Here is a 26,318-nt window from a genome sequence, read left to right on the forward strand (position 1 = left end):
CTGCTGATTACTCACAGCCAGACAGCCGGGCGATTAGAAGAGACCAGCGGGAAGCGCTGTGCATCCGGGAGGCTTTGAAAGCAAAGTTCCTGAGTGAGCAAGGTAACCTGTGACTTTCTAATTTTGTGTACAGAGAAGCCTTCACCCCACTTCCAACACACGTTTCAAAATAAAAATAGTTCTACTTTGTTAAAGCACACCGTTTTCTTTAATACTGTTTTCGCGGGAATTTTTTAAAACTGGGACGCAGACTGTGGTGCGGAGCGGGTGTAGTGTAGTCGCGCGAATGCAGCTTCTAAACTCAAGGACTGACAGGCTCCGCTGCGGTGGGATGGTTCTTTCAACGGAGCCTGTCACCCCTCCTGATACGGACTGTGTGTATGGGGGGTCTATGTGAGTTTGTGGCAGGGGGGGGACGGTTACAGATCCCCTGCTGTGTGGCTCTGTGATCCTGCCTAAGGACCGCCGCTTAAGATCTCTAACTGCCCTCCCCTGACACAAAGTCACAGAGCAACCCACCCCCCACCACATAACATGAAAAGAACCTCCCAGACTAACCAGGGTAAGTAGTCACTGCATCACTGCACTATGTATGTGCCCTGCTGCTGTGCCTGCCCCCGACTATGTACCCTGCCAAAGGTGACTGTCCTGTCCAATTACCAACTCCCTTCCCCCCCCCCCTCCAAAAGAACATGATGGAAACAGTAGTTAACAGAAACATATTTTTTATTATCAACTACACATGGGACTGGGAAGTGAAACTTGGACGGGGGCTTGTGTCAGGCGGGAAGGAAAGAACTTGTCAAACTTTGGGGAATGAGAGCCTTCTGCTGCTCGAGCTCTCTGCAGGGGTGGAGTGAGAGTTAGCAGGGACTCTGCCGCCTCTCCTTCTGTGCACTTTGGGTGAAGGGAGTATGGGACTTGGTGGCGGGGGAGGGCGGTTAGAGATGGACTGCAGCGGGGCTCTGTCCTCCTGCCTCCGTTCCTGCAGAACATCCACAAGGCGCCGGAGCGTGTCCGTTTGCTCCCTCAGTAGTCCAAGCAGGGTTTGAGTCGCCTGCTGGTCTTCCTGACGCCACCTCTCCTCCCGATCCATGTTGGCTTGGTGCATTTGGGACAAGTTCTCCCGCCACTGGGTCTGCTGTGCTGCCTGGGCTCGGGAGCAGGCTATAAGCTCTGAGAACATGTCCTCCCGTGTCCTCTTCTTCTTATGCCTAATCCTCCCTAGCCTCTGGGAGTGTGATGACAGGCTAGGTTGTGAGACAGTCGCAGATGGGGCTGTGGGAATGGGAAAAAGGGAGTGAATTCCTCAGAAAGATAAATGTAGTTGTGAACAAAAAACATAGTCTTTCTCTGTGAACAGGACCATGCACAGCACCTATCACATGCGCACTCAGCACAAGGTCGAATTCTCGGCCTTCGCATTCAGTGTCTGGGGTTTTGCAGAGCACTTTTGAGAACCCTGTCAGGACAACGGAATTGCTCTTGCACGCAGACATGGTAAGCCGTAGATTCGTGGCAGCTTAAAACTTTAATATTAGCAATGGCCTCATTTCACATTGAAATCAATGTCGGTCCCTGCTGCCAGCAATCCGGCAAGCAGGAAGTCTGCTCCTGTCCCACACCCTCGCGGCTGTCCCCGGGAACGATCCCTTTCGGCTGACCCTCTCCCGCCTCCACCGCGTGGCTGCAAACCAGCGGTTACAGTTCTGTAAAGGAACGGTAAAGCAGTCCCAACACTAACATTCCCCTACCTCATTCAAAGCAGGTCATCATGAGCGACATCACCCTCATGAGGATCTCTGAGAGCGACAGACAGAGAATGCTCCGGGAAAGCCTTCAAAGACCAGGGCCGTATGCCGCCATGCTGTGCCAAGCAATGATTCCGGAGTACTTGCTAGTCTCGTGGCGCGGCAACGTGTCCTACTACGGAGGACCCAATAAGGCCGCTCTCCCCAAGAACCTAATGCAGCGGATTTCAAATTACCTGCAGGAGAGCTTCCTTGAGATGTCCCAGGAGGATTTCTGCTCCATCCCCGGACATATAGACCGCATGTTACTGTAGCTGCAGTAGCAGGGACTAAACAGTAGAGCGGCTTGGGCAGGACAATCATGCAAAACCGGACATTGCTAGATTTTTTTTCAATAGTTGCACTGCCCATGACTGAACCGTAAAGTTAATCAAACTAATCATGAGAAACCCATTTTTTAAATTGTTAATAATCATGTTCTGTTACAAATAAATGTTTAGATGTTTACAACACTTACTGGATGATCCTTCACCAGATTCTGTGTCCGGGGTAACGGCTGGGGAGGGTTGGTAGGGGATCTCTGTAAGGGTGATGAAGAGATCCTGGCTGTCGGGGAAATCAGCGTTGTGAGCGCTGTCGACTGCCTCGTCCTCCTCATCTCCTTCCTCATCTTCCCCGTCCGCTAACATGTCCGAGGATCCGGCCGTGGACACTATCCCATCCTCAGAGTCCACAGTCAGTGGTGGGGTAGTGGTGGCGGCCGCACCGAGGATGGAATGCAGTGCCTCGTAGAAACGGGATGTCTGGGGATGGGATCCGGAGCGTCCGTTTGCCTCTTTGGTCTTCTGGTAGCCTTGCCTCAGCTCCTTGATTTTCACGCGGCACTGCGTTACATCCCGGCTGTATCCTCTCTCTGCCATGTCTTTAGAGATCTTCTCATAGATCTTTGCATTCCGTCTTTTGGATCGCAGCTCGGAAAGCACGGACTCATCGCCCCACACAGCGATGAGATCCAAGACTTCCCGATCAGTCCATGCTGGGGCCCTCTTTCTATTCTGAGATTGCACTGCCATCAGTGCTGGAGAGCTCTGCATCGTTGCCAGTGCTGCTGAGCTCGCCACAATGTCCAGACAGGAAATGAGATTCAAACTGGCCAGACAGGAAAAGGAATTCAAATTCAAATTTTCCCGGGGCTTTTCCTGTGTGGCAGTTCAGAACATCCGAGCTCTTACTGCTGTCCAGAGCGTCAACAGAGTGGTGCACTGTGGGATAGCTCCTGGAGCTATTAGCGTCGATTTCCATCCACACCTAGCCTAATTCGACATGGCCATGTCGAATTTAGCGCTACTCCCCTCGTCGGGGAGGAGTACAGAAGTCGAATTAAAGAGACCTCTATGTCGAACTAAATACCTTCGCGGTGTGGACGGGTGCAGGGTTAATTCGATGTAACGGCGCTAACTTCGACATAAACGCCTAGTGTAGACCAGGCCTAAGAGACAGAAGGTAGAGAAATAGACATCAGTTGGGGAGTAGTTAAACTTGTTTGGTGAATCTCTGAAAGGCAATGAGTGTTTCTGGGACCTCAGATATGTTGGGCGATATACCCCATCAAAACAATGTGAACCACTGGATATTGTGGCAGAACACTAGTTGGAAACAATGAAAGCAAACTAGCTTTCTTCAAAATACTGAGTTTTCCCTTTCTGTGTGCAGGATTCTTCAGGATCTGCCTTCTGGTGCTTCCTGACATAAATATTGCTGCTAAGGCAATATTTTTAGTAACTGAGTACTAGACTTTCAATGGAACTTAGGCCATTTCAAAAACTTTACTTGTGGAGAATAAGGCCCTGATATTATTCCCCTGAATTTTAACTGGGATGATGATTACTATTTTTTTTAAAGTGCCTTAATTTACAACCAGCACTGTATAATTTATTTCAATTTTGGCAGAAAAAAATTCCCTTTCTCTATTGACAAGCCTCCTTAGTGTGTAGCTTATACTTTGAGAATTCCTTTAAATACTAATAATAATGTTGAAAGTTTGTCTCCAGTCATCTGATGACTGATTTTAGGTATATTGGAGAAGAACAGCTGTTCTGATGAAAGTATATAAATCTAAACAAAAATTAGCATTACTCCACTAAACTTTGAGCCTGTTCCCCAGATATCAACTGGGGTGGGATTTTCAAAAGCGCTTAGAGCTGGCTGACGTCTCTGCTTCCACTGAAGTCAGATTCCTAGTGACTGAAGTGGGAGCAGAGATAAGCCAGTGCTAAATACTCCAGATGAGTCTGGTAAACTCTTATCTTTTCTTCCCTTTTACTTCTACAAAGTGGCAACGAAAGTATGAAGGCTTTATATTCTGATTACTATCTCTGTTTTTAAAGTATGAAAACTCAAAAATCAGATATCCACTTCTTTTCAAATTTCGTAGAAAAATGCTAACTTGCTCCCTGGTACAAGCTGTCATGTTTGATTTTTCTTTGTTTGTGGATTTGTTTTGGACCAGGATTACAGTGGAAACTCAGTTGCAACTAGACTTGATTTAAAAAAAACACCCTACCCCAAAAACCAATGAAACCTAAGGCTTTAAAGTGTTGGTGAGAAAATGTCAATTCTGACAAACTTTAATTTTCCCGCAGTAAACTTTCAAACAAATTTTCATTTTGATAGACACTTCAAAACAAAGTGAAAACTTTTCCTTTTGTTTTGACTTAAAATATTTTGTTTCAGTTTATTGGTTTAGAAGAAACAAAATAACACTAAGTCAAAATGACTGTTGGAATCAAACTTTCCATGTTCAGTGAATCAGGTTGGAATTTTACACAGGAATTCTTTTTTTTTTTTTTTTAACCAATTTTATATTCAAACCATCTCTAATTGTAACCTTAACTAGTAGGGTTGTCAAGCTATTAAAAAATAATTCCTGTTAATCGCACTATTAAACAATAATAGAATACCATTAATTTAAATATTTTTGGTTGTTTTCTATATTTTCAAATATATTGATTTCAATTACAACACAGAATACAAAGTGTACATGCTCATTTTATATTTATTTTTAATTACAAATATTTGCATTGTAAAAAAACAAAAGAAATAATATTTTTCAATTTACTTAATACAAGTACTGTAGTGCAATCTCTTTATCATGAAAGTTGAACTTACAAATGTATAATTTTGTACCAAAAAAAACCCTGCATTCAAAACCAAAACAATGTAAAACTTTAGGCCCTACAAGTGCACTCAGTCCCACTTCTTGTTCAACCAGTCACTCAGACAAACAAGATTGTTTTCATCTGCAGGAGATAATGCTGCCCGCTTCTCGTTCACAATGTCAACTGAAAGTGAAAATAGATGTTCGCATGACACTGTTCTAGCCAGTATCACAATATAGTTATGTGCCAGATGCGCTAAAGATTCATATGTCCCTTCATGCTTCTATCCCCATTCCAGAGGTTCTGCTTGATAATGATCCAAAGCAATGTGGACTGACGCATGTTAATTTTCATCATCTGAGACACCAGCAGAAGGTTAATTTTCTTTTTTGGAGTTTCAGGTTCTGTAGTTTCCACATCGGAGTGTTGCTTTTTTAAGACTTCTGAAAGCATGCGCCACACTCGTTCCCTCAGATTTTTAAAGGCACTTCAGATTCTTAAACCTTGGGTCGAGTGCTATAGCTGTCTTTAAAAAGCTCACATTGGTACCTGCTTTGCATTTTATCAGATCTGCAGTGAAAGTGTTCTTAAAACAAACAACATGTGCTGGGTCACCATAAAAGACTGCTATAACATGAAATATATGGCAGAATGCAGGTAAAACAGAACAGGATACATACAATTCTCCCCCAAGGAGTTCAGTCACAAATTTAATTAACACATTTTTTTAATGAGCATCAACATGGAATGATGTCCTCTGGAATGGTGGCTGAAGCAGGAAGAGGCATATAAATATTTAGCCGATCTGGCGCATAAGTACCTTGCAATGCCAGCTACAAAAGTGCCATACCTGTTCTCACTTTCAGGTGACTTTGTAATTAAGAAGTAGGCAGTATTATCTCCCGTGAATGTAAACAAACTTGTTTCTCTTGGCGATTGGCTGAAAAAGAAGTAGGATTGAGGGAATTTGTAGGCTCTAAAGTTTTACATTGCAACTCAAAAACAAAACAGTTATGTAACAAAAAAAAATCTACATTTCTAAGTTGCACTTTCATGATAAAGAGAATGCACTACAGTACTTGTATGTGGTGTATTGAAAAATATGATTTTTTATCATTTTTACAGTGCAAATATTTATAATAATAATAATAAAGTGAGCACAGTACACTTTGTATTCTGTGTTGTAATTGAAATCAATATATTTGAAAATGTAGAAAAACATCTAAAATATTTAATAAATTTCAATTGTTATTTTATTGTTTAATAGTGTGATTAAAACTATGATTAATCGTGATTAGTTTCTGAGTTAATCACATGAGTTAATACGATTGACAGCCCTATTAACTATAAATTGGCTACCATTAGACAGTTTTAATTAGGAGTCTTTTGTTTACACAGTCCCATACAGTACTTGCAACCCAGATGTTGCTACTTTGGGCTACTGTTTGACAAGATGTAGAGGACTGTAATCTGATTGAAAATAGCTTCACTCTTCTTTTATTGACTAAGATGAATGTTTACTTTTTACACTACAGTCAGCATTTGCAGTGAAAATAAGGCTACTTTTGATTTTAGTCTCCTTAATACAGGTACCATATCTTCCTTAAATAAAACAAAACAAAACACAGAATACAAGATAGGGCTGAAACAACAGGGAACTAAAACATATATGGAAGTGAGAGTTTTTTCAGACTCTTCAGTACTGACTTTTAAGCTGATATTGTCTGTTCTTTAACTGATGTGCAGTGATAACATTTGTGAAAGAAGTTCCTGGAGTAAAGTCAAAGCATAGATATCCTTTCAATTATTTGGGATAACCTTAGCAATCTGGTTGTTAAACCCTAAACTGGCTCCTATTGAAATCCTTGGCAAAATTCCCAATGGAGGTAGGATTTGGCCTCTAACTTTAGTGTTGTAGTTTTTAAATCTTCCCATGTATTAGAGTATTTTGAGGCCAACCCCAATAAGATATGAATATTAATGTTTTAAATATCACAGCTAAACAAATCATCATTTAATTAAAATCTCAGTCCAGAACAGTCTATACTAAACCAATTATTGCATTTGGAGGGTTCTACCCTCCATTGATATATGAAAGATTTATGTGGGCAGCTAATCATTAAGGTTCAATAAATGGCTGTAATGTGCTTAATTCCCCTGCATATTGATAGGAGTGTAGCCCCTTTAATAGTTACTATCATACTCCTCTACATTCAGAGTGACTGAACAATATAAAGACACAGTTTGTATAAAAATGTCAGGCCCTCTGAAATTTTACAGCCTACTGGGCCAGTGTGTGTGCCAGGAACAAAAGGAATTGTACAGCAGCTTTTTATCAGTCCTTTGCCATTTCTTCAGCAACGGTGCTGTGTGCCTGCTGATTCCACTGCTGACTGCTCAGCTTCCTACACCCGAAAGAGCATCCACATTTGACTGCTCACCATCCATTGCTAGCTTCTAAAAAAAAATTCTGTGTTCTCTGAGGCATATTTTATATTCATTCTATATGGAATTCTCCTTGCTATCAATGGGAGTTTCTTATAAGGAAAGAGGGTAAAATATGCCCCTTTTTGTGTGTTTATATGTATTATAGTAGAGCTGGTCAAAATAAGTTAGGAGGGGAAAAAACAGTGTTACACTGAAAAAAAACCAGTTTTGTCAAAAATTAAATGTTGCATGGAAAATTGTAGATTTCAATTAACTTTTTGATGGGGAAAAGTCAAACATTTCTTTTAGATTTGTACATATTACAGTGTGTGTGTAAGTAAAATATCTAAACAAAATGTTTCAACACTATCAAAATGAAACATTTTAGTGGTCCCAAATATTTCATCCTGTGGGAAAGTTTGTCTTTGTTCTAATTTGGAACAAAATATTTTTAAATTTTGAACTATTACAATATAAAACTTTAAACATATATATTTAACCTTTCTATGGCAATTTTTGCTAAACTAAGTCAATCTGTTTGCATCAATGACTGATGCAGAGTTTTAAACTGTCTGGTGCTCTCTCATATCTTTGGAGATGGATAATCTGAGCACTGTGAGCCTGATCAAAAATCCACTGAAGTCAATGGAAGGATAGTGATCTGGGCCCATAATCAGCTGGTTGAGGTTCCCACTATGCAGGTATTAAGTCTATTTCAACCTGTTTTACTAAACTTTTCCTGAATCTGTAAGCTGTTTAACGTTCCTGTCCTTTTGCCACATTGGTAGAAGATAAACTAGGGCAACTTCATGAGAAGTTCTAGAAACTTGGTTGCTTTTCCCCCAAATGTCTTCAATTCTACACTAAGGTAAAGGAAACAAATCAGTATGCAGCTGTTCACAGAAGAAATAAAAAAATGAGAAAAGAAACAAGGAGCAAGATACAGAGAAGCCCTGAACAGTGTGAATGATTGTCTCCAATTGACATTTAGAATAGATTTCCAAAGCATCCCAAATACTGAACGAAAAGCCATCTTGAATTTTAAACAGGATTTATTTTACTTTGAGAGAGTAGATTGATTACAATAAAAACAGTTTAATAACGGATTTGATTCTTAAACTACTTGATAAAAGTAATAACACAGGACAAGTTGTATAGTTATAAAAGTGTTACCATGCTCCCCTTGCCTCACAATTCACCAGAGATATTTGAGTATGAATGGAGGGAGACAGCTCGGGTGGAAGTGGTGTGGTGGTAATACAAATTGCACCAGTAGAAGTTAAAATGTGGTGCTCCCTCTGCATGTCCAGAATTTTAGAAAAATAATTCCTTATGAAGAGTGTAATAACACTCACAGCAGCTGTTTTTTACCCTAATCTTTTTATTGTAAAATATGACATTTTTAAGCTTTTCAAAACCCCAAACTAGGCCTTTTGAATACAAATTAAAAGGTTGAGAGTCAGATCTTCAGCTGATGTAAATTCTCGCAGCTCCATGGAGTGATAGGCACCAACTCTATGGGTGCTCTGGGGCTGGAGCACCCACGGGGAAAAATTGGTGGGTGCTCTGCACCCACCGGCAGCCAAGCTACCCATCCCAGCTCACCTCACCTCACCTCATCTCCGCCTCCTTCCCTGAGCACGCCGCATCCCCGCTTCTCCTCCCAGCACTTGTTGCCACAAAACAGCTGTTTCATGGCATAACAAGCTCTGGGAGGGAGCAGGAGGAGCGGGAATGCAGCACGCTCAGAGGAGGAGGTGGGGAAGAGGTGGGGCCGGGGTGTGGATTTGGGTAAGGAGTCCAATAGGAGCGGGAGGGGGGCAGTTGGGGCAGGGACTTTGGGGAAGGAGTTGGAATGAGAGCGGGGCAGGAGGGGCGGGGCAGGGGCAGGTCGAGCACCCACTAGCGCCAGTAGAAGCCGGTGCCTATGCATAGAGTTGTCATGGAAGGATATGTGAAGCTTTTTGGTGGTAGGGAACCTGGTCTAATTTTAATGACTTTTTTTACAAATGTAAAGACGCTTTCCAGCCCTTCAGTTGACCAGCTCTCACCCACGCACCCTCCTCTCCTCTCACACTTGAACATCCTTCTGTTATTTCAAAGTTAAAGGTGTGCCAAAGGGAAAGTATTGGAGATAAAGAATGCTGCTTAAAAGTGCTCATTGTCATGTTGGTTGTTGAAGTATTCATGAGGATTTTCACTGAGGTATGGACCCGTGTGCCTGTGCGCCTGAAGGCTGGGGCCATGCAGTGCTTCAGTAGCAGAGGTCAGAAGTGGCTGCAACAGCTACAGAGCAAGAGACTTGCATGGATTCCCCTTGCTGTGTATGCTGTATCTCAGCAGGGAGAGAGAGGAGCCCTCAAAGCGACAGTTCCCATGCTGCCTGAAACCCCCACATTCAGAGCACCCACATGTTTGGGGGGAGAAAATGTGTTTTGGGTTTTCCGAATTGAAGACCTCCCTTTACGCAATTAGTGAGATAAACAATCCTTCACTAGAAATGGATTTCTATGGAATATGCTATGGAATTTCAGCAAGGGTTGGCCATCTTTGAAAATACCATAAGTATATGAATGAGTAGCTTCCTCCTACAGAGAGTTTTATATCCCTTGAGGTCCAGCCTGGTAATAGACCAGTAGGGTCAAAATCTCCATTAGTGTATACTGGTGGAATTCCATTGACTTCAATGGAGCTGTGCCACCTTACACCAGCAGAGAATTTGACCCTTAATGTTGAAAGGTCTTGTTACTTACACTTATTGCTGTGTAACACGATATAACTTACAGGATTGACCTGCATGGTTTGATATATCAGTGACGAAGTGTTCCTCTATCTGGTTTCCAGAAAAGGAGGTATCAGTAATTTTAAATAATCTCAGATTAGTTATAGGCTATTGGTTTAGGGAAAAGATGGAGGGATTGAAAATGACAAAAACAGTGAGTCATCATAATTCGTTTTCGGGATAATCATCCAGATTTTTTTCTTCAGAATAACCTCTCCTGTAAATATGCCACATTGTCCATGAAAAGATGCGGGTAATTTACCAGCATGTAAGTAGGCAAGGATGTTAGTCAGATATTGGTCTAGAAATTTCTGAAATATGTATACCATAATTCTAAGCATGGAGGTAATAGGCCTACATTACCTACAGATATATCAGACATATTTAAAGACAACTTACCTTTCAAACCCATGTGAGCAGCCACTTTGAATTGCATTACTATCAGAACATATCTGAAAGAGGAACTACTTGGAGTGCCATTTGCATGTCAAGAATCTTCTCATGTCTGACATGGTATCACCCTCAAATACTCATCCGAGAAGTTAAATGAATGTTTATGGTTGCAGAAAGCATCATTCCCAAAGCTATACAGCTTTGGGCTTATCAGATTTCACAAGCTAAGCACAGTCTGATTTGATCAGTACTTGCATGGCAAACCTCCAGCAAAAACACAAGATGCTGCAGGAAACATTGTTGGGGAATGATTAGGTGGCACTTTCACCTGAACCGGTATCGATCAGTCCCCCAGCATGGAAATGTGCTGCTGAAGATGCTATCTATCAAATGAAACACAAAACCCTAAGTCCAGATGGAAAAGATAAGCATACTATTTCTTTAAATTTGCAGCCTGAGGCCAGGCAAAAGGGGTCTGGGAAAGGTTCTAGGCCGAAGTTCTATAGAGAAGCAGGAACACAGTCAGTAGCTTAGGGATAATTCTGTCTTCTATATTCTAATAAAGTTCTTTATGTTTTGTTATAAGAAATGAGTTTTTCTGTGATGTTTTTCCAATTGTATTTCAATTGGGTACAACATTTAATAATAAACTATGTCCATATTAATAATAAATGAAGTGCTGTAAACTACATTTTAATGGCCTTTATAGGCACTCTTTTACCACCGAGGCAGCTTTGTTTCACTGCTGGGCATGTTCGATGCTGTTTATATTATAGCCCTGATGGGCAGCGGATATTATAGTTAAGGTTAAAAAGTATTTCCATTCTAACAAGGAGTATACCTACACATACACACACATACAGGTCATGCTCACGCTAGCAGCTGTGCTCAGGCAGATCCTCTGTTTATGCAGATCCCCTCTGTCTTAAGAGCTATGCAAGATCACAGGGATCAGCCCATGTGGGTCAGGCCCATAGTTTTGTGAAATGTTTTGTGAATATACAGTGAGATATTAGGCAGGAATTTTTAAAGGAGGTGCTTGGGGCGGCCCAGGGAGAGGGGCGGCACCTGCGGCAATTCGGGGGCGGCAGGTCCCTCACTCCCTCTAGGAGCAAAGGACCTGCCGCTGAACTGCCGCCGCCGATCGCGGCTTTTTTTCTTTTCCCCCCCAATTGCAGCCGCCGATCGCGATCGCAGCTTTTTTTTTTTTTTTTTTTTGCTTGGGGCGGCAGAAATGCTGGAGCCGGCCCTGCTAAAGGAGTTAGGCCCCAAATTCCCTTAAACTTGATTTGAAATCCCAATCTCACTTATTATTCCTATACCATACTTTGTGGTGGCAAGCAAACAGGTGTATACTACTATGGATATTTTCTACTTTTCTCTTCAACATATACCACTAGTGAGTAGCAAACACTAGAGGATTCTGAAAGTACTAAGGTCAGGCTTCATAATCAGACAAGAAATTGACTAATGTTAACATGCAGAACAGCTTATGTTTGAATATGACACCAATTTCTTGTTGCCTAAAATAATGCTTCACTGATTCCCAAAAGGGAATTCAAAGCTGGTTATGTAAAAAAACCAAAACCAAAAAAAAAAAAAAAATTGTAGAAACTGCATTGTGGGTGGGGAAGGAATTGTTCTAAATTGGATTAATCAATTGTTACGTCCAGAGACAAAGTAACTGATATAAAAGTATAAAAAATATAAAATGAGTCACACAATGGGAAATGCACTACCTTGCAAGAGTCTGAATTTGAGATTCTAGCTCAGTACTTCATTCTTGAGCTAGCAGCGGCCCCATTATGGAGGTGGCAAACTAGGCCACAGGATGGGGACAGGTGCTGTGATGCTCTGAGCCCTTTGGGCAATGCAAAAGGAGCACTGGTGGAGCTCAAAGGGAATGTTAAGAGTCTCAGAACTCTGAGAATAGAACAGTAGATTGCTACAGGAGAAAAAGTAAGCTTACCTATAATTGGTAACAAAGTATATGCAGAGGGTGCACTGCAGATATTTTTATTTGAATCAGACATAGATTTTGTGTTTGCTTATGGAGACCAAATCCAAGCCCTAACCCCCTCCCCCCAAAATACCCAGAAATTTAAGAATATGTGGTCTAAAACGTCATTTAAGATAATGTCTTATGAGACACAAACTGTAGCCTAAACAAACATCTCTGAACTAAAGAAATTAGCTGTCTCTGAATGGAAATTTCAGTGTCTAATTTTGTTTTCCTATTAACACAGTTACTACAGAACATTAAAACACAATTAAAGCTATAAAAATCCTTTTTTCCCCAAAAGGAAGTAGTAACATCTGTATAATTTAGGATCTATGTCTTCCTTTCTATTCGTTTATAAGCTAGTTGAGCATGCAGATCCATATACATTAAGATGTCAAACCTTTTTAAAAATGTAATAGACTAAACCTTAAAGTGATATACTCTGCCAAGTATAATATAGGGAGTATTGTCAAGCTTTCCCTTTGTCAGGGCCTACATATGAGAGAAATTCAAAATAAGGGGCAAACTGTAGCTAAAGAAAATGTGTAAATATTTGAAATGGTGTGGTTAATTTGATACTCCATAAAGCTGTTTATTGTAATGAGATAAATGATTTTTCATAGATTCCAAGGCCAGAAGGGACCATCTTGTCAGACTTCCTGTATAACTCTGACCATAGAACTTCCCCAAAATAATTCTTAGAGCAGTGGTCCTCAAGCTTTTGTACTGGTGACCCCTTTCACATAGCAAGCCTCTGAGTGTGACCCCCTTTATAAATTAAAAACCCTTTTTTAATATATTTAACACCATTATAAATGCTGGAGGCAAAGTGGGCTTTGGGGTGGAGGCTGACAGCTTGCGACCCCCCCCACCATGTAATAACCTCGCGACCCCCTGAGGGGTCCCGACCCCTAGTTTGAGAACCCCTGTCCTAGAGTATATATTTTTAGGGGGAAAAAACAATCTAGATTTTAAAAAGGTCAGTGAGAGAGATTCCACCTTGACGCTTGATAAGTTGTTCCAGCTATTAATTACTCTATTAAAAATGTATGCTGTATTTTCAGTCAGAATTTGTCTAGCTTCAATTTTCAGCCTTTGGATCATGTTATACCTTTCTCTGCTAGATTGAAGACCCACTATTAAAAATTGGTTTCCTATGTAGGTACTAATTGACTGTAATCAAGTCCCCCCTTAATCTTTTCTTCCTTAAGCTAAATAGATTTAGCGCTTTAAATCCATCAAAGTAAAGGAGGTTGTCTAATCCTTTAATCATTATTATGTCTCTTCTCTGATCCCTCTCTAATTTTTCAACGTCCTTCTTGAATTGTGGGTACCAGAACTGGACACAATATTCCAGCTGTAGTCACAGAAGTGCCAAATACAGAGGTAAAATAACCTCTCTGCTCCTACTCAGATTCCCCTATTTTTCCATCCAAGGATCATTTTAGCCCTTATGGCTGCAGCACCACAGTAGTTCACCTTCAGACAATTATCCAGCATGACCCCCAAATCTATTTCAGAGACACTACTTCCCTGGATAGAGACCCTCAGCCTATAAGTATGATCTATAGTCTTTGTTCTTAGATTAATACATTTACATCTAGCCATATTAGAATTCATATTGTTTGCTAGTGCCCAGCTCACCAAGCAATCCAAATCGCCCTTTACTAGTGTCTTGCCCTCTTCATTATTTACCACTTCCCCAATTTCTATGTCATGTGCAAACTTTATCAGTGATGATTTTATGTTTTCTTCCATGAAAGACTTTCAGTGATAATCAATGAAATGCAGGATGAAATCCTGGCCCGATTGAAGTCTTGGGAGTGTTGCTATTGATTTCACCTGTAGAGTTTAAAGTACATTTCTGCTCTGAACTATGAAAATAGCATGGTGAGGGTCTATCTCTTAATGATTCCAGACCAAATGTGCCCAGTCAACCACAAGCATATGTTTCTTCTAGCTACCAGACCTAATCAAGCCTCTTTAAGGTGTCTCAAGCTGAACACCCAAATACTGAGGCCCTCAAAAATCACTTTTAAAAATATTGGTCCTTGGTTTTATTCTTACCTAGTTGGTATTAGAAATATTTACACTTGAATAGGAACCAGTCATGTTAGTATAACTCTATTATTGCCACTAAAATAACGTGTCTTCATAGCTTATGTTCTTAATGATTTGCATAAATATCTCCAAACTGACTCTCTTTAAAAGATATTTCCTCCACAAAACACCAGTTGCCAGTGGCATGAAGAAAAGTGGGTCAAATGGATCACATATCATTAGAAAAGAAGCAGCTTGATTTTTAACAAGGCTATTCATCTGGTCATCACACCTTCATTGACTGAATGCTTGCATGGACCTTAGATCTTTTAAATTGTTTTCCACAGTCTGCCCATCAAGCAGAAAATTTTACACAATCTGATTAAACAATGCAACAAAGCATTAATGCAAACTGCTACCATAATTTCAATGTACCATGCCCGTTCCACTGCCATTATTACTTTGGAGATAAGAAAAGGCTGTCACAGAGTAAGTTACACATCAATTATTTGTTAAAGAAATTTTAAGATCTTGGTAGCTATATGTTCTTTCTCCGAGAGTGAGATTGAAAGAGCAGGGTACAGCTTAAAACTGTCGCTGCCAGTAATGATATTCAAGGGACTAGAGAAAGAAGCTTTTCTTTTTAAACAAAACAAAACCCTGTAGGCAGTCCCAGGCATGTAACCAATTACTTATCTACTTGTCCATCTACCTTTTGTTGTATGAATATTTTTCACAGTATGAATATCTTAAGACCTTCATAGATACTTACTGTAGATTGTCAAATTGCTGTTACTTAAAAAACAAATGTGATAGCAGTTCATAATGGGGGCACTGCTGTCTCAATCACAGTACAGCAACCACTGTGCAGCACAAAAGAGGTGAGGCAGATATCCACAGCAATTATTTCGGCTTTAACGATAATAAACTGTTGGGCAATTTAGTAGCTCTGTGTGCAGACAGAAATTTGGTTTTATAATGTCCTCCTATGAGCGCTGTGAGCTGAACACAAATGCTAGGCATCAAGCGCAAAGATACACGAAGTATTTACTTACTTAAACACCTGAAGGGAAAATCTTGGACTTCTTTCTGTAATCCGCGTTTCTATAGTAAATGTGAATATGGTAATTTCATCTCATTTGCACTCATGTCCTCTTTTCTCATCATGTTTAGGGTCTCAGAAACCCAGCTCTACCACATAGATGGCCAGTCAAGGTTGCTTTTTCAGGGCAGACATTTTTAGCTACTCATTTATGGATTTCATTCACTGTCTGTCATTGTTCCTTTCAGATTCTAGACAAGCTGATAAAACCTTGTCAAAGCTTAATGGCTCCACATGACAATTGAGCCTTTCCTTCTCTCCTTCTTATCCCTTTTCATAACTCTGGTCTTTACTCCTAAATTATTCTGCATTTATAGTCGTGTAAGAACTGATTTGGACACTTTTATAGCAATTAAGTGAAAGGAAATTTCTTACCTTGTTTGTCCTTATGTGTGTTCGTCTCTGTCTAATCAATTACCGTATATTTCTGTTCATGTTAAAACAAACGGTTCTCCTGTGAAAGTGCTGTAGCCTGATTTGGGGTGTGTTGGTAATGTTGATTTGATTTATCAATTGAATTGTATTTTAATTACTTTTAATTAATTAATGCTATTAATAATACTTAATCATTTGTATTAATTACTATGGGTTTAGGCTCGCCAATTTGTTTGATTAGAAGATAAAAGTTAGTGTCCCAAATCAGGCTCCACAGAAATTATAAAGGGACCTTCGGGGGTATGACAGGAAGCTCACACTGAGACAGATATAGTCATGAAGACTTTTTTTTTTTTAATAAAAACAATGAAATAGTAAGTAAATGGTAAAACAGTTAGAATTACAGAGGTACAATTGTATTACTGTTATTCAAGAGATATATCTGATAATACAATATTATGTGCTGCAAACTTTGGTTAATACTCGCACCCTGTTTTGATAACCTGGTGTTGGAAGATACGGGACCTCGCCTCTGGCGGTTCCGGTTTCACACCTCTTGCAGAGGAAACTAATGAGAAGAGCTGTCAAAGATACTTTAGAATTTACTCTCTAGCTTAACTAAAATAATCTGATACACAAACTAAAATAAAGTTTAGAGAGACCAAGCTTAGCCGAGTCCCTTTTGAACTTAAAGTTTGAAAAGAAAATAAGTACGGCCTATTACTGGTTAATAGCCGTTGTAGATGGATAGCATCAATATGTAGTTGAAGATGAAGATAGTGAAGTGTAGTGAAGAAGGAGGAGGAGCCCTAGGTACCATAGTGAGGTAGGTTACCTCTTTTTATAGGAATAAATGCCGGAAATCCTTCCTCTTATGCCCAAATTTCACTCTTCCCTCACAGAAATGTTAGGGTACACTTATCACATAGGCTAATATGTATGTGCGTATGGATGACAGGTATGTGTGCACTTGTGGTGTACTTGTTAAGTCTGTGGGTATAACTTTGAAAAATCCCCTATGCCATCTTCATTGTCTATTGGTCTAGGTAAAGGTTTTAGACTTAAGTGTAGGCATTTCATTTGGGTATAGGAAAAACAAGTTTAAAAGGTCATCTTTGCTTTTCTGGGTAAAAGGGCACAGGATATAGACATCCTAACTTTGCTTTAGCTTAACATGCAGGTTTTCGGCCTGTAGGTTTCTTGCATTACAGCATTAACCTATTACAATACAATACTTACAAGAAAATATATATTTATGCAGACAAGCAGATTAATCCTGAGGGCTACAGTGCCCTGAAATATCTGAACATCAGTGTCTTCTTCAGACATGCAGACTAAGCATTTTGCTTTCCCTTGCTGGACTTGTATGTGATTTTACCCATTCCTGTACATTGTCTTTGAGTGCACTTTTTTGTTTCACATACTCACTTTCAGGTATCGCCACCTTCCACTGAATCTCGGGAATCTCCATAATTCCTTTGGGCAGTCCAAGAACTTTATTTTCTATGAAATCTTATTTAAAAATCCTGGTTCAGACCCAGACCCATTTAATACTTTCACTTCATATTGCAATTAGCAAAACGGTAACAGAGCATAGTCTCTAATCTTCTCCATTGAAGTTACTGGTAAAACTTACTAGGATCAGGCCATGGAAGGCTCATTCTACATGCCCCTTTCCTCTTATAAGAAAGAAGCTAATCCTTACATGGCGATCTCATAATTTCCCCTAATATCTCTGGTTTGTTGTGGAAGCTCAAAGCTTTCATTCTAAGTGTGTACGGTGCCTAGCACCATGGGGTCTCAGACTTGACCAGGGCCTCAAGGCATCACTGCAGTAAAAATACATAATAACTTTTAAACCTGCATAGGCAAGTGCTTTATCAAACTCAGCTGAGGATTTTTTTGGTGTTTTGGGTTTCCAGTAGTCATGCTTTCAGTATGGGAGTTTGAAGTCTCCTGTCACGGATGTATTGTTTGGTTGTTTCCCTAGTTTTCCTTGTTCTTTTAGGTAAAAGCAGGGTAGCTGATGAAGAAGAGGGAGGTGTTTCAAATCTGAAAAGTTTTTCTTAGTACTAAAATTACTTTTTCCCTCTGTTTCTAGAATATACAATAGAATAAGCTTCAATCAAGGCAGAGTTTTAAAATTACATCATTATTTTATAGCTTGGAAGACAGAGATATAGGTATTGGCAGAGGCAAAGGAAAAAATTGGCATTGTCTGATATCAAAGGCTTTCAATACCAAGCCCCAAAAGGGGAACACAGAAAAATATTGCTAGAGTATACATGGCACTATTCTGGGTATGCACCATTAATCCTGATAAAGACCCACAATATGGGAGGGTTTTGGGTTAACAGGAATAATGTGATATTTGGTGGAGTTCTCCAGTAGTTTAGTAACAGCTTGTAGAAGAATAAATTTGCCCAGATCACAGGAACCAATCTTCCTTTGTTTACAAAAGTGGATTTTTTTGCTTTCTTATTTATTTTAAATTTATTGTTGAGTTATGGCTTTGTTTAGATTTAGGAGAAGCAGTCACAAACCTAATTGCAAAAAATGGAGCAACTGTTAATCTTCCTAGGAACAGTGGGAACACAGTGGGAAAGTGTGCAGCATGTATACCATTAATATGGATTGTGTGGCATGATGGGAAACTATATAAAATCCATATTAATTGCTTGTTTGGGTTCTAATTATGCATAATGGCTGTAGGACTGCCCACCAGCCTACTGCTAGTATGGAATGTCATGCATATGCAGACAGACTTTGAAGAAAGCAGGCGTTAACATGGCAGAGAAGCTCTTGTACTTCAGCATACCAATCAGCTGTCTCTGGCTGCAGTGGGGACAAGACACACTCTGCTGATTGCCTCTCTTTTGTGATTGCAAGAAATCTCTCTGTCAATTCTTCTACCCCGTTGCCCCCTTTTTGAGACTAACTGGACAATACTCAACGTAGTTTAGTTTAAAAAAAATTGCTGAAGAAAATGTGGTGTCTTTTCTAACTTGAGCTTTCCATATACTATTTTTTGTGTTATACATAGAAAGAAATTTGCCTAGAACTGAAAAGAACCTAAAACAATGAATTTTGGATGTAGGGTTGTACTCATAGTTGAACACAGTTGAGTCAGTAAGTGACCTCTAAGTGTGTTTTGTCCTACGAGAGGCAAATCTAACCTGACATAACTGTGTTCTGAGTAAAAGCCTTTAATAATTGCATTTTCTTCTAGTTTCATGTATATACCCATCAGATCCTGAAATAAAAACTGTATAAATTCTTTAAAAATACTAGCCCTGCCCCTAAAATGAGTCATATTCTGTTCTTGATCGATTAATGGAAAAGTGGAGTTACACTATTTATAAAGAGAAATATATCACCATAAAATGTATATTTTTTTGGCAAATAGAAGGGCCAAATTCTTACCTGTTATGCCACTTCAGAATTTGGCCCATTGCCTACATCTTGCATGTGATATAAAAATATCCCCATTAAGGGCTATGTGTTTGTTGCTCTTAATTCCCTTTTTTCAATAGGTTTTTCACATCAGGTCAGGATCAGTTTATAGCCCACAAATAATAGTGGCAGGACTTTTGTAGGGTCTTTATACAAACATTAATTCCAGGTCCAATGGGGAAACACACAACCAGAAGAAAATGCAGCTATTAAAGGTTTTTATTCACAACATGATTATGCCCAGTTAAATTTATGTCTCATAGAAAAAACACTTAAAGGTCATTTACTGACTGAAAAGTGTATGATTGTAAATACAATCCTTAGTGCATAATTCTTCTTAGACTCTGTTCAGTAATAGGCAATTTTCTTTTTCTAGCATCTAAGGCCTCTTCTACACTGGTGTTGTTGAGTAGTGTACGTGTAGCTACACACTGCAATGAAAAGCGGGCTGTGTCCATGCTGCAGTGTGTAGCTACATGCTACCGTGTAAGACTATGGCAGGAGAAGGCAGTGGGGAAAGGCTCTGCCAGAGCATTTTCTTGCAGACTTCCCCTGTCAGAGCCTTTTGCTATTGCTGGGGCTTTTCCTTCTAGGGAAAGGCTTCAGCAGCTCCCTGTGGTGGGGAAAGGCTCCAGTAATGGGAAGCTGCCACAACCTTTCCCCTCTGCCTTTCCTCGCCACTAGAGCCTTTCCCTAAACAGAGGAAAAGCTTTGGCAGTGGGGAGACAGCGGGTTACTACATTGCTAAAGAGAGTAGTGCCAATGGGGGAAGCACTCCTTGGGCATGTAGAGAGCTGTGTAGGATTTATACCCTAAGGTTCTGGCATGTGTTTACTCTACTCTCCTAAGCAGTGCCTCACCATCTACACTGCTATTTATACCTGTGCTAGCTGGGTGTATACTGTCTGTACCCTACATGTTGCCATAAGGATCATGCAGTGTTCAAATATCCTAACACACAAAGTAAAAGTATGAGATAGAAAAATATCCAAAATGTGTGCGCGCCATCTGGACTAGTTCTTTAGTGTTAGGCCAAAGACTTCAAGTATTTTATATAAACTTTACATACAAACAATCACAATAAAAGAATATTAAGGTTGAAAAGTCAAGCACTCAAAAGCTAGGATATGCCAAAATTAAGACTGCCTGTGCAACTTTAATTTGGTCCCATTATAATACAATCTATAATTACATGATCACTACTCTTTGTTCCACAGGACCCTTGACACATTCACTGCACAAAATGGATGGTACTCACTGAATGGGTTGTTCAATATTTTGATGTTCATGATTCAATATGTATCCCCATCCAAGCACTACATTCTGCACACAATTATTAATTTGCCTCATGGGTTTTTTTTATGACACTGAGTGATTCAGAAACGTTTAATGAAGTTATCTTCACAATATTCCTGTGAGGTAAGGGAGTAATATTTTTCCCATTTCACAGATGGGGAATTGAAGCACAAAGAAATTAAGGCCAACTTGAGACTCCCTAGAAACCTCTAGTGACTGATTTTTCAAAGTACTTTGCCATTTTACGACACATTTTATGTTCAATACAGTGCTCCCATTGACTTCAGCTGGCTCTGTTAGCACTGAACACTTTTTACAAATATGTGACCTCATGTTTCTCAAGCAGGCATCCCTAACATAAGGAACACAAAATTAGTGTCCACATTTTGAAAAGTTTGATTAAGTGATTTCTCCCACATCACGCAGGAACTCTGTGGCAGAAGCAGGGAGAGAATCCAGTTCTCCAGAATGTCACTGAGCTTCCTTAAGCATGAGGCCATCTTTCTCTTCCTTCAGACTCCTGCTTCATTCCCTACACATCTTTTATGAGTAAGGCAGGTGTTCTACAGACAACAGACTCCTATAAAAATCTGATTCATTCCCTGAACCATCAACCTGTACATTTAATGAGGATGGAACCTGTGGGATGGGGAGGAAAGTATGTGATCATGTAATTAAAGACAGGTATCCTAATGCATACACAAAAGGGGGGGGGAATTTATAGTTGCATTGCTAACCTTAATTCTGGCATTTCCTGACCCTTGTGTACTTGACTTTAGAACCTTAGCTTTCTTTTAAAATAGTTTTGAGGGAGAAAGGCCTTCTATGTTGAGCTGCCATATATGGAGGTCTGAACCAAAGTTTTGATATTTGCCCTGAAAAGGGTCATTTAGCTTGAGATCATCACTTGAGTGGCTTTTATTAGACCACAAGACTGTCAGTAGGTGGTGGGTTGCTACATTGATGGTGTGACACTGCACCCATATTCTTCAGTGATATTATTATGATATGATTATGGCATAATTATGATGCATTTTGTACAAGACAGGTCATGTGAGGTGTCATTGGAAAAGTTATGATTTGCTGAATATGATTATCCTATTTGTATGTATGCATCATTTTTGTTTCTAAAGTTAGGAATATTAATTATGTATCTGTGTTTCAATCCTGCTTACTCCGGGTGACATCCACAACTAGCCTTTCAGGTACAAAAATGAAGAAGCCAGACAGTGCTGATGGCCTATCAGCAAAGACAATGGACCCTGGAAGAATTTAACCTTCCTGTGAATGTTCCAGACAGCCTGTAAGTAGTGGCTGCTATGACTCATCAAGTTATGCAAGGGCATGTGATCAGGCCACAATACTCTGGACTCCAACTTGGGATATCAGTGTTTTTCCACAAATTGAGACAGGGAAAAAAGGGTTCCTGCCATATGTTAAAGCTATATAAGGCAGGGAGAGACATCATCTGTGGTTCTTCACTCCACACTCAGAGGACTCCTAGAAACACCTGAGGAACAAAGACTGAACTGGGGGAAGTGCTGGACTCAGGCTAAATGGGATTGCTAGCCTGTGTATGAAAACCTGGGGATTCCAAACTGCAAAGCAAGTGTAGCTTGTGCCTTATGAATCTGTAGCCTGCTTGTATCATCTGCCAGGGTGAGAATTTGCTAATTCATGTCATATCTTTCTAGTGTCTTAGGCTTAGTTTGTGTTTTTGTTTATTTACTCAGTGATCTGCTTTGATAAGTTTGCTATCACTTAAAATCTATCTTTTTGTAATTAATAAACTTATGATTTAATCTAAACCAGTAAGTTTGAAGTGAAATGCTTGTGAATCTTGACTCACGTGGCTGTTGCTTTTCCTCTCCACATTGAGGGAGACAAACACTATAAGCTTACACAGTATAGTTCCCTGTGCAGCACAAGACTATATAATTTTGGGTTTATACTCCTGTGTGTGGGGGGGGGGGTCCTAGGCTGAGAAGATGGTGGTTATTTTGGCTATAGTATCTCTATTGTTGGTTCATGCAGTTGCTAATCAGAGAGCCTGCATGTAACTGCAGCTGGATGTGTCCCTAACTGTGTGAATGCTGGAGGAAGTATAGGACCGGGAATGAGTCTGCAGCTTGTCACAGCAGCACAGTGTGAGAGGGAACCAAGCTGGTGGGTCAGAGGGCTCATTGGTACCCCAGTTCCAGGTGGCACCCTGGGGGGGAACCCATCACAGATGGAATTGGTCATCCTGAAGCACTTAGGAAAAAATGTGTCAAAGATACCAGTCAACAAAACCCAAAATGTGAACTGGAAATGCCGTCACAAGGAGAATTGGTCATCTGATGATACCAATATCTATATGCCACCAAATGTTGCCTGTCCCATACTGGGGGTTCTACCAACTCAGAGCCACCCTTCAGATGGGTGTCCTGCTGTCTGGAGCGGTTCATGACAGTGAATGCTTACCTCAGGGAAGGCTTTCAAAGGGAGGGCAGATGCCCTAAACTGGTGGTATATTCTATAATTAGATTTCACCAACCCACTAGCAAATGTGAACTCCTGGATCACTATAACAGTTTAATAGTGGAGTTGCAGACAATCCCCTTGGGATCTCCAGTCTATCTTACCACCCAAGTAAGCTGAACTTAGTGATAAGGGGGTGGGCGGAGTGGGGGGGGTGGGGGGAGGGATAGCTCAGTGGTCAAAATATTCAGGTTGTTCCCAGTCCCAGGAGACCAGTAATTTACCTCAGATGAATTTGTAACCTATCCTAGGGTAACCTGGTAACCTATCCTATAGTAAACTAATTAAGGATTTATTAACTAGGAAAATGAAATGCGTTATTCACGGGCAATATAAATATACAAGTGAGTTCAGTTTATGGTTCCAAAAAGTGCCCACCACTGGTCTAGCATCATGCTTGTACATTTATTTAAAAACTTTTTGGCAATTTTGCCTATTGCATTTTTGAGATGCGCTTTGTTGTTTCGTGTCTTGGTATTCAATTGTTCATCAACTGACAAACAACTTCTTGAATGGACCTTGATTCAAGGCAAACATTTACTGTTCAAGCCTAAGCAGCCAGGAACACTCCATTCCACAAGATAGAGAAAAGACAACTCACTGGGCTTGTGTTTGACACATTGCGCCTAGAGAACAAACTGTCTTTGAGAATTTTCCGCATAGCCAATACTGTCCTGCCATCATACATGTTCCCCTAATTACATTGCTACCAAATCTGCGTTGGAACTATAGAAAAACTGATTGGAAGAGCAACATGAAAATCATAGAAAAAGTGTCAAGTATCAGAGGGGTAGCTGTGTTAGTCTGAATCTGTAAAAAAGCAACAGAGGGTCCTGTGGCACCTTTAAGACTAACAGAAGTATTGGGAGCATAAGCTTTTGTGGGTAAGAACCTCACTTCTTCAGATGCAAGAAAAAGTGGTTTGTCAAATACCTGTGAACATAGTAAACGCTGACAGGTTCCTCAATCTCCTTAATGTGGCTGTGAAAAAGAACATCCTCTGTGGCTACAGAAAAGCCTATCCTCCCTGCTGGCTGGCAGACAGAGGCACCCCTAAAGAAGTAAAGGACAACAAGTAATTCTACGGCTACAACAGCACTCCTGGAATTGCTGAACTCTGCTAGATGAGAGTGATGGGCAAAAGCTAGGCAGAGCCTAGATTTCATCCACTCAAGCAGGAAAGCCTGTAGACTTCCCCATAATCTTGGTGGTGCTAATCCTCTCCAACACAGAGTGCTGTATGTTTCATCAGATACTGCCATCACCACCCAAATGCTACTAGGCTCAAACGGATCATCATCACAAAAGCGATGTGAAGAAAGAACTTCATGGCTCTCTACCAGACAGCGCAGCAACATCAAATCTAGCAAAGCCATTTACTAGAGAAGAGGACAAGCCAGAACACTCAACAAATATGGCAAGGCTGTAGGCTCAGATGGCATCTTTCCAGAATTTCTGAAAAACCTAGCTTAACATAGTTGCAACTGGCTGATGCATTGCTTTATCAATATATGCCATTGTCTAAATGCCGAACATATGGCAACAGGCAAAGGTGTCTGCTATCCCGAAACCAAGCAGCTAATTGCCGATATCATTACTATGCATAACACACAAGTTCTTGGAAAGGATGCTACTCCAGAGATTTAAGTCCATCTTTGAAAATTACAATCCTAAAGAGCAGTCCAGGCTCAGACTGTGATGAAGCACTTGAGATCGGGTAATCGCACTGATGACCTAATTGAGGCAGGTTATCAAAGTGGGCTCAACACAGTTTGGCAGGACAGTCTGCTTCTGGATGTGTCAAACAGAACAACACTGCACCTACTGATGGTTATGGTTACCAATGGAAAGTTTCACATGCAACAAATGGAACAGACTAGCAGACTTTATTTACTGAGCAACAGGCTCCCAAATATCCATCTTGGCACCATCTCTCTTTAAAATTTATATCAATAACTTGCCATTTTCACCCAAGTGGAACGCATCCTCACAGAAGAACGGGGGGGGGGGGAAGGGAGTACTACTAGTTATGGTGACTGATTGAATTCTTTATTTTGTTGTTTTAAACAGATGTCTACATTTTCCTCCAGAGCAACCAACATTCAAATAAGCACCTGAATGTCACCTTCTACAATATCAAACTCAGCCACAAGGATAGTAATAAGTGGTTATCCTCTATGTGTACCAGCCACTGAAGGAAATGAGGCACAGGTTTTGCCAGTGGGTTTCACAGCTATTTGCTAGACAGTGGAGGAATGATGAGACTTGGGGAATCTTGGGTTCAATTCCAAGTTTTGGAAAGGATTCTACTCTACTATTTACAGGCCTTTCCTTCACTGTCTACTTCACTACCTACTCTGCCTCTATCTTCCATCCTCCTCCACGTACAACTTGTCTCCCTCCAACCCCCATGCTATTCTCCCTTCTGTATTTCAGGCAAGCAGCTTCTGCCTTCTCCTGGGCACCAGTGAGGGGAGCATTTAGAGCACAGGAGAGACAGTTACTTTGCTCTCAGTTCCTGTGCCCTTCACCAAAAATGCCTCCGGCAGCTAGGAGGAACAATTGTAGGAAAGCTCCTCAGCCCTCAAAACCCTGGGCTGGAACATGCTCATTAACGACCAAATCTTTGGTAAATGTAACTGCCAAACTTAACAAATCTCTACTGAGTATATGTGAAGACCAAAATAGGCGGATTTTAATAGAGTTAGCAAAAGGCACATCCCTGACATGAGGCCAACCCGCCATGGAAATCACCGTTCCAAAGCATGGCAATACCACAGCTTCTTGATGAAACAATTGTGGATTCTTTTTAACTTGGGCAAACAATGTATTTTTACCTATCCTTGTTTTAAGAAATGACTGAACTCTTTTCTCTGAAACATTCCAAAAACTAAACAAGATTTCAGTCTGATGCAGGCAGCAAACATGGAAAATTTCAGGCTAAAAACAAAGTTTCAAGCTACAGTGGAAAGTGTTGGCCTACTTTAACTATGGCTATTGAAAAACATAATACCTGCAG

This window comes from Trachemys scripta, chromosome 1 (assembly GCF_013100865.1).
Source record: "Trachemys scripta elegans isolate TJP31775 chromosome 1, CAS_Tse_1.0, whole genome shotgun sequence".
Lineage (NCBI taxonomy): Eukaryota > Metazoa > Chordata > Testudines > Emydidae > Trachemys > Trachemys scripta.